Source organism: Ochotona princeps, chromosome 29 (genome assembly GCF_030435755.1).
Source record: "Ochotona princeps isolate mOchPri1 chromosome 29, mOchPri1.hap1, whole genome shotgun sequence".
In the NCBI taxonomy this organism is placed as follows: Eukaryota; Metazoa; Chordata; class Mammalia; order Lagomorpha; family Ochotonidae; genus Ochotona; species Ochotona princeps.
The window spans coordinates 16929136-16939555 of record NC_080860.1 but is presented as its reverse complement, the minus strand read 5'-3'; the positions used below and the strand labels follow the sequence as shown (position 1 = coordinate 16939555).

General features: G+C 51.3%; 1 long non-coding RNA gene across 3 annotated transcripts in view; it reads left to right on the top strand.

Annotated features, from left to right (window-relative positions):
* LOC131478303 (uncharacterized) overlaps positions 1-10420 on the top strand; it is a 50740-nt gene that overhangs the window by 775 nt on the left and 39545 nt on the right. The window lies entirely within an intron of this gene.

The following is a 10420-nucleotide window of genomic DNA, read 5'->3' as shown; positions in this document are numbered from 1 at the left end:
GGGTCTCCATGGAGACCAGAAGGGAGGAGGATGGGTCTGGAGTCCCCTGTCTTGTCAGATAAAAACAATGTGAGTTTATTTTATACAGGCATCCATGAGGGGACTTAAAACGGTTTGTGGGAAGTGAAATTAGAAGTTTATTTTGTTATAAAAAAGACCCGTGAGGGCCCAGCTCGGTAGTCAAGCGGCTAAAGTCCTTGCCTTGCACACGCCGGAATCCCATATGGGCACAGGTTCTAAATCCAGCGGCCCCACTTCCCATCCAGCTCCCTGCCTGTGGCCTGGGAAAGCAATCGAACGGCCCCGCGCCTTGGGACCCTGCACCACACAAGAAACCCGGAAGAAGCTCTGGCGTTGTGGCCACTTTGGGAGTGAACCAGCAGACGGAAGATCTTTCTGTCTCTCCTCTCTGTAAAACCTGCCTTTCCAATAAAAAATATATAAATCTTTTTAAAAAATAATGAATTAAATAAAAAGACCCTTGAAATCCAGGGCTGGCGCTGCAAGTGCAACGCTGGAGTTCCTACCAGTTAGAGCCCTGGCTGTTCTATTCCCTGCTGGGAAAGCAGCAGAGTATGACCCAAGCCCTTGGACCCTGTAGCCATGTGGGAGACCTGGAAAGAAGCTCGTATTTTCAGAATAGCCGAGTTCTGGCTGCTGTGGCCATCTGGAGAGTAAACCAGCAGATGGAAGATCTCTCTCTAACTCTGCTTTTTCTGTAAATAAATACGTCATGGAATATGTGTATGATTAAAAAAAAAACCCTGCCTGTGGATTAAAAAAAAGTGTGGATCCCAATGCACTTACTGTTTTTAAAAATTCATTTATTTTTATTGGAGAGTCAGATATACAGAGAGGAGGAGAGAAAGAGGAAGATCTGTCCCTCTGATGATTCCACAAGTGAACGCAACGGCCAGAGCTGCATCGATCCGAAGCCAGGAGCTAGGAACTCTTCTGGGTCTCCCACGTGATTATGGTCCCAAGACTTTGGGCCGTCCCCGACTGCTTTCCCAGGCCACAAGCAGGGAGCTGGATGGGAAGCAGAGCTGCTGGGATTAGAACTGGTGCCCATACAGGATCCTGGCTTCTTCAAGGTGAGGACTTTAGCTGCTAGGCCACTGCGTGGGGCCCCCAAGACACTTATTTTAAAATTTCATTTTCCAAGATCTTGTTGAAGCCCTCTCCATATTCCCATAGCATCCCTATTAACAGGTTGGCTCATCAGTCGCGTTTTGGCCACTATCATGTGGGATTGTGGGTAGGTGCTGTCAGCTTCTTGCCCCTCACCCCTGCCCCAGAACCCCTTTTGGCCAGACCCTCTGTGTACCCTTCACCTCACCCCCAACCTAGGGAGAGACCTGGGGTCTCCTCCGAGACATTTCCCCTTACCTCATTTCTTTTCATGTCCATTTCCCATGTTTGCACGGGGAAAACCCCAGCAGGTTGCCAAAGTCACGTGGGAGGAAGAAAGCAGTTTGGAGGATATGATTCCCCTCTACCTGGCCCGGGTACCTGGCCCCCTGTTCTGGGCATGAATGCCCTCCAGTGCCCCAGTGTGTCCGGCTCCCCATTTCCCGCGGTTTTTTGGGGGCACGCCCCCTTTGGGCAGGAAGGCAAGTAGGCCTTCTGGGATTCGCAGAGCCTGCCTGAGTGACAGACACAGTTACCAATGAATGCTCTGCTCCGCGCTGGCACACCTCTGTAGCATACCCCCCTGACTTTTCCCTCAGACTAGGCTCTGGGCCTACCTTTCTGCCTTTTTCTCTTCCTCCTTAGGAGAAGTGATTGCTGGGAATCAAAGGGCAACCCAGAACCCTGCTGGGGGGACTTTTACAGCCACAGAGATGAGTAACATCCCGGTGAGTGTTGACTAAGTGCGCCTGCTGCATTGCAGACCTGTTGCCCGTTGATGAGTAGGCAAGGTAGATTGAAACTCTGTGACTCTAGGACACCCCATCGGGTCTGATCATGGCATCCCTAGGCCAGCGGGCACCTCTGTCCTCCCCCTGGCTGCTTGAGACAGAAGAAGCCTCCTCTGGGCAGGTGTTGTATCAACTGCTCCTTGAAGGTGAATGCTAAGAAAATGAGCCCCCAGGGAAGAGGAGGAAGGATAGAAGAGTCCCTTGTGACAGAAGAGTGTGAGAAAAAGCTGGAAGTCTTGTGATTGGGGAAAGGAGGAGCTGGAGCTGTGGGTAGAGCAAGAAATGGGAGTGGTTCCATCTGTGAAGAAGAGTGGGATGAATGTATGTTGTGGGAGAGAGTTTGGCCCATAAGAACTGGACTAGGAAGGGTCTAGATTCTTCCAGAACCATCTCTGGATTGGCAGGGTAGAGAGGGCCTGGAGTAGCTATCTAGGAGCAAGGCTAATGGTTTACTTTGAAACCCAAGTCCCAGAATGTATATTTGACCAAACTGGTGGCTTTGTCCCTGAATTACCTGCCCATCCTTGCCTGCATTCCCCTGCGAGTCCAGGTCCCAGTATTCAGAAGTGAGGAGGGTGATGGGGTAGCCTGGGCTCCCTGCCCACCCCAGGAAAAACCACTAGTTCTGGCAACCTTAGTTTTTCTTACCTGTGCTATGGGGGGCATTATGTATTGAGCTCTCTAAGTGCCCCCTCACTCCCCAGCAAGGACAACAAAATTCCAAAATTCTATACTGAGACACCCCCTAACTCATCCAATGCCCCAATTTTTTGGAGCTGTGCCCACTGTAGTCATGAAGTTAGGGTCTTGGGGTCATGCGAGGAATTCAGGGGCTGCTGGACCATGGCGGGATGGGGGAGCTGGAGGGACTTGGAGGAGGGTGGGCCGAGGGGGATGGCGACGTGGGAGAGGACCACACCAGCCAGGGGCCGGAAGTATGGCTGTGAGGAAAGACCTCATCCTGGAGAGTCAGATGGGTGAAGCCAGAGTTCAGGGTACCGGGAGGAGAAGAACCAGTTCCTGATCCAGACCCTGTGACTCTCTTCCTCTGTGGGCAGAATTAGAGGGCCCCCAAGGTCACAGCCAGCAGCCCTGGGAGTGGGACTCCCCAGAAACTGCTTGGCAAACCAGTTTGGCAAGGCCATCACCTCTGTGATGTCATCCAACGGCTGTGTGCTCTTGTGGGCAGCCATGCCAGGAAAACTTCCGGGCTTGAAGGAGGAGGATCCTGGCGCCTGAGACATCCCCTCCTGGGCAGTGATGCATTCTAGCAGGAGACAAGGGGGAAGGTTCTGGATGGGTCAATGCTGACTTCCCCCTGGAGCCTGGGGGTGCTCAGACTAAGGGTGGTGGGTGGTGAGTAATGGTCATCTAATGGGCAGGACCCTGGTTCCTGATAACACCTGTGGCAACTTTGTCATCACTGTGACCCTCACAGCTTGTCTTAGCTTGTAGCCACAAACCCAAGAATCCAGACACAATAAGTGAGCCACATGAGAGACCTTTATTTCGGTGCGGGGGGGTAGCCATGGGTCAGGGAGAAAGCAGGAGCTGAGAGAGGAAGAGAAGACAGAAGAGCAGAGAGACAAAGAGCATGAGAAGAGAACCAAGGGCAGAGGTGTTAGTTATTTAAAAAGATGATAGAGTTCTAGTTCATAGGATATTACGGTATTATTACGCGCAGCTAATTCCCACAACCTGGTTCTTTACCGTGAGCTGAAACACAAGACGCAACGAGGTATCTTAGGAGGTTTATTCCAACGGGGCAGGAACAGGGTAGGGGTGGTGAAGATCAGGAAAGAAGAAGAGAGAGAGTAAGAGAGAGGGAGAGAGGAGAGACCAGAGAGGGAGGGATAAGAGAGACCAGAGAGCGAGCTGCACCTGGCGGGGGGGCTTTTGTCTGCCAGGTGTAGGGGGCAGGGATTGGGAGGGATTGGGGGCAGGCCCCAGGGGATTAGTGCCTGGGGATGATTGGTGAGTGGGCGGGGTTGGGGAAGGGGCTGGAAGATTGGGGTGGGATTCTCAGGTGGAATGCCAGGTTACATCTGATTGGTGGATAGCTAGGCCGGTGGGAATTTTGTGAGCTGTGAGGAAGAAGGAGTGGCGCCGGGTCCAGGGAGGGATATTGGAATGACTCCTTACAAGAGGCATCTTTACAGCCCCGAGGTGGGTATGTGGAGTGTGGGGTCAGGGACTGGCAGATGAAGCTGTAGGTGGACACACCAGGGATAAGTACTCAGGGGATTGGTGAGCGCACGGTTTGAACCTGAAGGTCACTGAGCTTACTTAGGCAAGTGGGCCTTAAGGCGGCCGAGACCTAGGAGATTTACGGCAGTGCTGGGTAAACAGGTATTCAAGGGGACCGAGACCTAGGGGATTTACGGTAGTCCTGGGTAAGCAGGTATTCAAGGTGGCCAATGGGTCCAGGATGGCTGGGTCAGCCTTGGAGTCTCTGTTTTGAGTCGCTCCTTACAGCTTGAGTCCGGTGATGTGGGGATACCATTATGCGGATGAGGAGACAGTCTCCATGAGGAAAAATCTCAACAGCACTCAACCACTCACCTAAATCAAGCACAGACCCCCAGTGTTGTGGTTGTGTGTGTGTGTGTGTGTGTGTGTGTGTGTGTGTGAGTCCAGTCAGAGCTGGACACAGCAAAAATAGGAAATCAGGAACTTCATCGGGGTCTCTCATATGAGTGGCATTAGTTATTTAAAGATCTATTTTAATTAAAAAGTCATATATGCAAAGAGGAGGAGAGACAGAGAGGAAGATCTTCCATCTGCTGATTCACTCCCCAAGTGGCCACAACAGGTGGAGCTGAGCCAATCCAAAGCCAGGAGCCAGGAGCTTCTTCTGGGTCTCCCACATAGATGTAGGGCCCCAAGGCTCTGGGCCGTCCTCAACTGCTTTCCCAGGCCACAAGCAGGGAGCTGGATGGGAAGTGGGGCTGCTGGATTTAGAACCAATGCCCATATGGGATCCCGGCATGTGCAAGGCAAGGACTTTAGCCATTAGGCTACTAAGCCGGGCCCAGGGACACAATTTCTTGAGGCAATACCACTGCCTCCCTAGGGTGTGGTGGAGCTCGAACCCAGGCACCCTCCAACATGGGATGTGAGCGTTTCCAGTGGTGGCCTCACTGCCAGGTCAAAGGCCCATCTGGAAGCCTTGTTCTGTTGGGCTGTCCTCGACTGCTTTTCCAGGCCACAAGCAGGGAGCTGGAAGGGAACTGGGGCTACCAGGACATTAACCAGCGCCCATATGGGATCCCGGCGCTTTCAAGGCAAGGACTTTAGCCACTAGGCTATTGTACCGGACCCAGACCCAGTTTTTAAACGAAACTTTTCTCTCCTTGTGAGTCCAGCAGTTGAATGTGGACATCATAGAGACCTAGAGCCCGCTTCATGGTCCAAGGGGTAAAATTCTCTGAGTCCCAGAGAGGACAAGACAAAGGTCATAGGTCACAGCAACTGGCACACACCCGAGGACCTAATGTTAGTTATTTAAAAAGGTGAGAGTTCTAGTTCTAGTTCATATGATATTACGATATTATTACGCACAGCTAATTCCCCCAACCTGGTTCTTTACCGTGAGCTGAGAACACCAGACGCAACGAGGTATCTTAGGAGGTTTATTCTAGTGGGGCAGGAACAGGGTGGAGGTGGTGGAGAGAAGAAGGGGAAGGGGAAGGGAAGCCGGAAGGAGAAGAGAGAGAAAAGAGAGAGAGCCACACCTGGGGGCCTTTTGTCTGCAAGGTGTGGGGGCGGGGATTGAGTGCAGGCCCCAGGGGCTTGGTGCCTGCCAGTGAATGCCTGGGGATGATTGGTGAGTGGGCAGGGTTTGGGAAGGGCTGGGGCCCGAATTTTGTGAGCTGTGAGGAAGAAGAAATGGCCGGGTCCAGGGTGGGATATTCGAATAACTCCTTACATCTACTCTGCACCGTTCACTGATGTCACCACCAGCCACCTGTAAAGCAGGTGCCAAGCTTTTGTCCATTTCCCAGAGAAAGCAACTGAGGCTCAGAGAGGGGAAGCTACTTGTCCAAGCTGACACAGCGCAGGGGTGGCAGGGCTGGAACAGAAACCTGGGAGTGTGAATTCTTCAGGAGGGGGGTCCTTCATGGGAGGCATGATGACCTCATGGATGGCAGGGCAGGTGGTCAGTCCCTTGGCAATCCCGTTCAGTGTCCCTGCACGCCTGGCTGCTCTGGCAGGGCGGGCAGAGAAGCGCTGAGGCTGCAGGATCGTTTTGAACCTTCTCAGAGGAGGCGGCCACGGCGGGAGCGAGAGCGCAGCACCAAGTGCAGAGCCAAGTGTAGACGTGGCTGCTGGACCCGCTGCAGGCGAGGGAGGGCAGGCGGGGTGGAGCCGGAGCTCAAACCTAAAGCCGGCCTCCCAGCCCAGTTCCCAGGCACCCGGCTCGCCGGTCCTTCTTGCTCCCCATATGGATTTGTGATGAGGATGCGGGTCCTAACAATAGCTAAATGGTAGCAGAGGCTTTGCTTGGAGCCCCAGTGTTGGGGCGGAGAGGAGAAGTGAGGGGGAGAACCTGTCAGGCACCCCCAGCTTCTCACAATGGCCTAAAACAGCCTTTGGGATTTAAAAAATAATAGCGAGTGCTTGCTCAAGTTCATGGGCCGCACCAGGCACTTTGCCAGAGCTTTGCCACAGTAAGTCATTTATTCCTCAGTACCAGTCCCGTGGGAGAAAACCATCATCAGCTCCTTTGGTGAACGGAGGCATAGGAAGTTAAATTCCCCTTGATAATGGGAATTTGTCAGCCTCCAATCCTGAGCAGGCACATTTGTCCTGACTCAGCTCTGGGCAAAGCACTTTCCCTGTTGTTTCTTTTCCCGTTGATTTTCCAACATTATTGTGAGGCAGATCCTAATTGATTTAAATAAGGGAAACAGTGAGGCTTGAGACAGCAGGGACTAACCCAGGGCCACACAGGCATAAAGGACAGAATTGAGGCTCAAACCCGGGACTCTGTAAGTTTAGAGGGATTAAGATTTTAGCGTTTGGAAGGTACAGTGGTGAAGTTAAGGCTTGGGGCACCCAATTGTCTTACTGGGGTGCCAGATTTGAGTTCCTCTGCTTTGGATCCAGCGCATCCTAAGAGGCAGCAGTTTCTTAGCTGAAGTACTTGGGTCCTTGCCACCCATGGGGAGACCTCCTTGTTGGAGTTTTGGCCGTGGCTCAGCTCTGGCTATTGTGGAAATTGGGAGGATGTAACAGTGGGGTGGAAGATTACTCTTCTGCCCTCTCTGACTTTAAAATAAACAATAGCAGCAACAACAATAGCAACAAAAACACCTTTAGCTCCTGAAATCAGACAAACCAGGGCGGTGGTATCACTGCTCCTTAGAACATCGTGTCCTTGGCAACTTGTGCTGTTTGCTCGAGCCTGTTTGCTATAGATAATGGCGCTTTGGTTGAGATGATATGAATACCACCTGCCAGGTATGAAGCCCACTGGAGTGCAGTAGGTAATTTAGATGGTGCATTCCCTCGTTCATTTGTCATAACCATTCCCAAGGTGAGTGAGGACTCCTCACTTCTTTGTAAAAATGTGAGAGGGAGGCACTGTGGTGTAGTGTGTCAAGTCAGCACGTGCGGTGCTGGCATCCCATATGGGTGCTGATTCAAGTCCTGGCTGCTCCACTTCCCATCCAGCTCCCTGCTTGATGGCCTGGGAAAGCAGTCAAGGACGACCCAAGTACTTGGGCCCCTGGATCTATGTGGGAGCTCCAGAAGCTCCTGGCAATCAGCCTTGCATCAGCCTAGCTCTGAATGTTGTGGCCACTTGAGGAGTGAACCGGTGGTTGGAAACTTGCTCTCTAAATCTCTCCCTCTCTGCCTTTCAAATACATACATACATACATACATAAAATTTTAAAAATGTGAGGCTTAGAGAAAGAAAAGAAATTGGCTAGAAGGGTCTGCCAGGGAGTCAGGATAAATTCTTATCTCTGTGGATTTTGCATCTGATACTGTAGCCCAGAGGGGATTTGAGGGGTAGGTCCCTGGGGAGAACAGACGTTCCCTAAAGGCTCACGTGCCATTGGCTTGATCCCAAGATCTCTTGTTAATGAGATGAAGGTTGCATCCAAAGATGGGACCTTGGGAGCTGCGTCCGTTAGGTTAGGCTGCTGAGATGGAGTCCCAGGACTGTGTCCCCATGGCTTGGCCAGGGCACAGCACACAGATGAGCACACCTCTGTGTCTCCCTTCTTCCTGGTTGCCATGAGAGTGCCGCTTGGCATGTGTTCCACTGTTGCTAGACTCCAAGATCCTCAGTCCCCAGGTGCATGCCACCACTGGATCCTGGACAGAGAACATCTAAAACCAAGGGCTGGAATAAGTCCTTCTTCCTTCTTGTGGGTTATTTCAGGCGTAGTGACACAAAGCTGTTTGATATAGTCTCAGCAGCCTTTGTCACACAGACACCAGAAGGGAAGGAGGACTAGGCCTCCCCCTGCCCACCCACGCCACCATGCCCCAGCTCGCTTTGGTCATGTCAAGGCCTACCCTGGCCTCACACATGAATGAGTAAGCCCAACTAATACCAGAAGAATCTTCAGCTGAGCCCAGCACAATGTACCAAATCTGCAAGATTATTTAAAATGGTTTAGAGGGGCCTGGTGCAATAGCTCAGTGGCTAAATCCTTGCCTTGCATGCACCGGGATCCCATATAGGCGTCGATTTGTGTCCCAGCTGCTCCACTTCCCATTCAGTTCCCTGCTTGTGGCCTGGGAAGGCAGTCGAGGAAGGCCCAAAGCTTTGGTACCCTGCCTGCGCCCGCGTGGAAGACCTGGAAGAAGTTTCTGGATCCTGACTTCAGATCAGCTCAGCCATGGTGGCCACTTGGGGAGTGAACCAGTAGATGAAAGATCTTTCTGCATCTCCTTCTCTCTGTAAATCTGCCTAACAATAATAATAAATACATTGAAAAATAAAAATAAAATGGTTTAGGGGTGGTTTGGTAGACAGTGTTAGTGTAGCTGTGGAGAATTGATACATACTTTTTAAATGTGATTTTTTAAAAAAAATTATTTTTATTTCAAAGTCAGATATATATATATAGAGAGGAGAAGAGATAGAAAGGAAGATCTTCTATCTGATGATTCACTCCCCAAGCAGCCACAATTGCTGGAGCTGCGCCAATCTAAAGCCAGGAGCCCGGAGCCTTTTCTGGGTCTCCCACATGGGTGCAGGGTCCCAAGGCTTTGGAACATCCTCAACTGCTTTCGCAGGCTGCAAGCAGGGAGCTGGATGGGAAGTGGGTTGCTGGGTTTAGAACTGGCACTCCTATGGGATCCCTGCGCATGCAAGGCGAGGACTTTAGCTGCTAGGCTACCGAGCCAGGCCCTTTAATGTGATTTCATGTGATTAATGTAAATGGCTGTAGCGGGACTGACCTTTCTCCTTTCTCACTCCTGCAAAGTCTTATGTAGGTTGGGACACTCCCAGGAATAACTCTCCTAGATCCCTTTCTTTTTTACTTCATCTTTTGTTTTTAAATATCTATTTAATGTATTTGAACGGCAGAGTTACAGAGGGCGGTGGGGGGAGTGCCCACAATGGCTAGGGTTGTGCCAGACCAAAGCCAAGAGCCAAGGGCTTCTTCTGGGTCTCCCACATGGGTACAGGGACCTAAGTCCTTTAAGCCCTTTCCTGTTGCTTTCCTAGGCACCTTAGCAGGGAGCATCTGGGACTTCAGTCAGTGCCCCTATGGGACACCAGTGTTGCAGGTGGTGGCTTTACCCACCATGTCACATGCCTGGTTCACAGCTCTAGCAGTTAGCAAAAGACTCCCACATGGCTGTGTCACAACACCGGCATCTAGAATTCCTCTCTGCATTGATTGCATGTGGACAGAGTCTGAAAATCAAAGGAGGCACACTCATTCCTTAACAGTGTTGGCCCAGAGGTGTCAAGTGCATTGTCAGGAAGGTAGTCGCACAGCTGTTAGCTGCAGGGAGCAGGGAAACGTGTCTTTGCTTTGACCCCAGGAGGTTGCTCTCCTCCTGGGGCCGTTTTGTAAGCAGGTGTCTAGCAAAGAATTAGCATCTCTGTGGACTCAACTCCAGCATCCAGCATGAAGTCGATTGCAGAAGAGGCATTTTACAAAGGAAGTACTTGAAGTTCAGAGAGATTGGGGATCTTTTCCTACATAGTAAAGCAATCAGGTTGCTCTTTGCAAGTAGTGAAGGGCTTCGATGGACCTGGAGTTGGAAACCTTTGACTAAAAAATTCAACACTGGCCCCTCCTTGTTGTGTGCCATGTGGCAAGTTATTCAGTATCCTTGGGCCTTGGTCTTCATCCGTCATGGAATTGGGAGAGGAATATTTCCAACCATGTTGGGCTTAAAAAATATTTTATTTGAAAGTCAAGGGTAGGGTCGAATCTCCCATCTGTTGATTCATTCCCTAAGTGCCTGCAACTGGCCAAAGCCAGGAACTCTCATCCAGTATGACCAGAGTTGGGAGACTA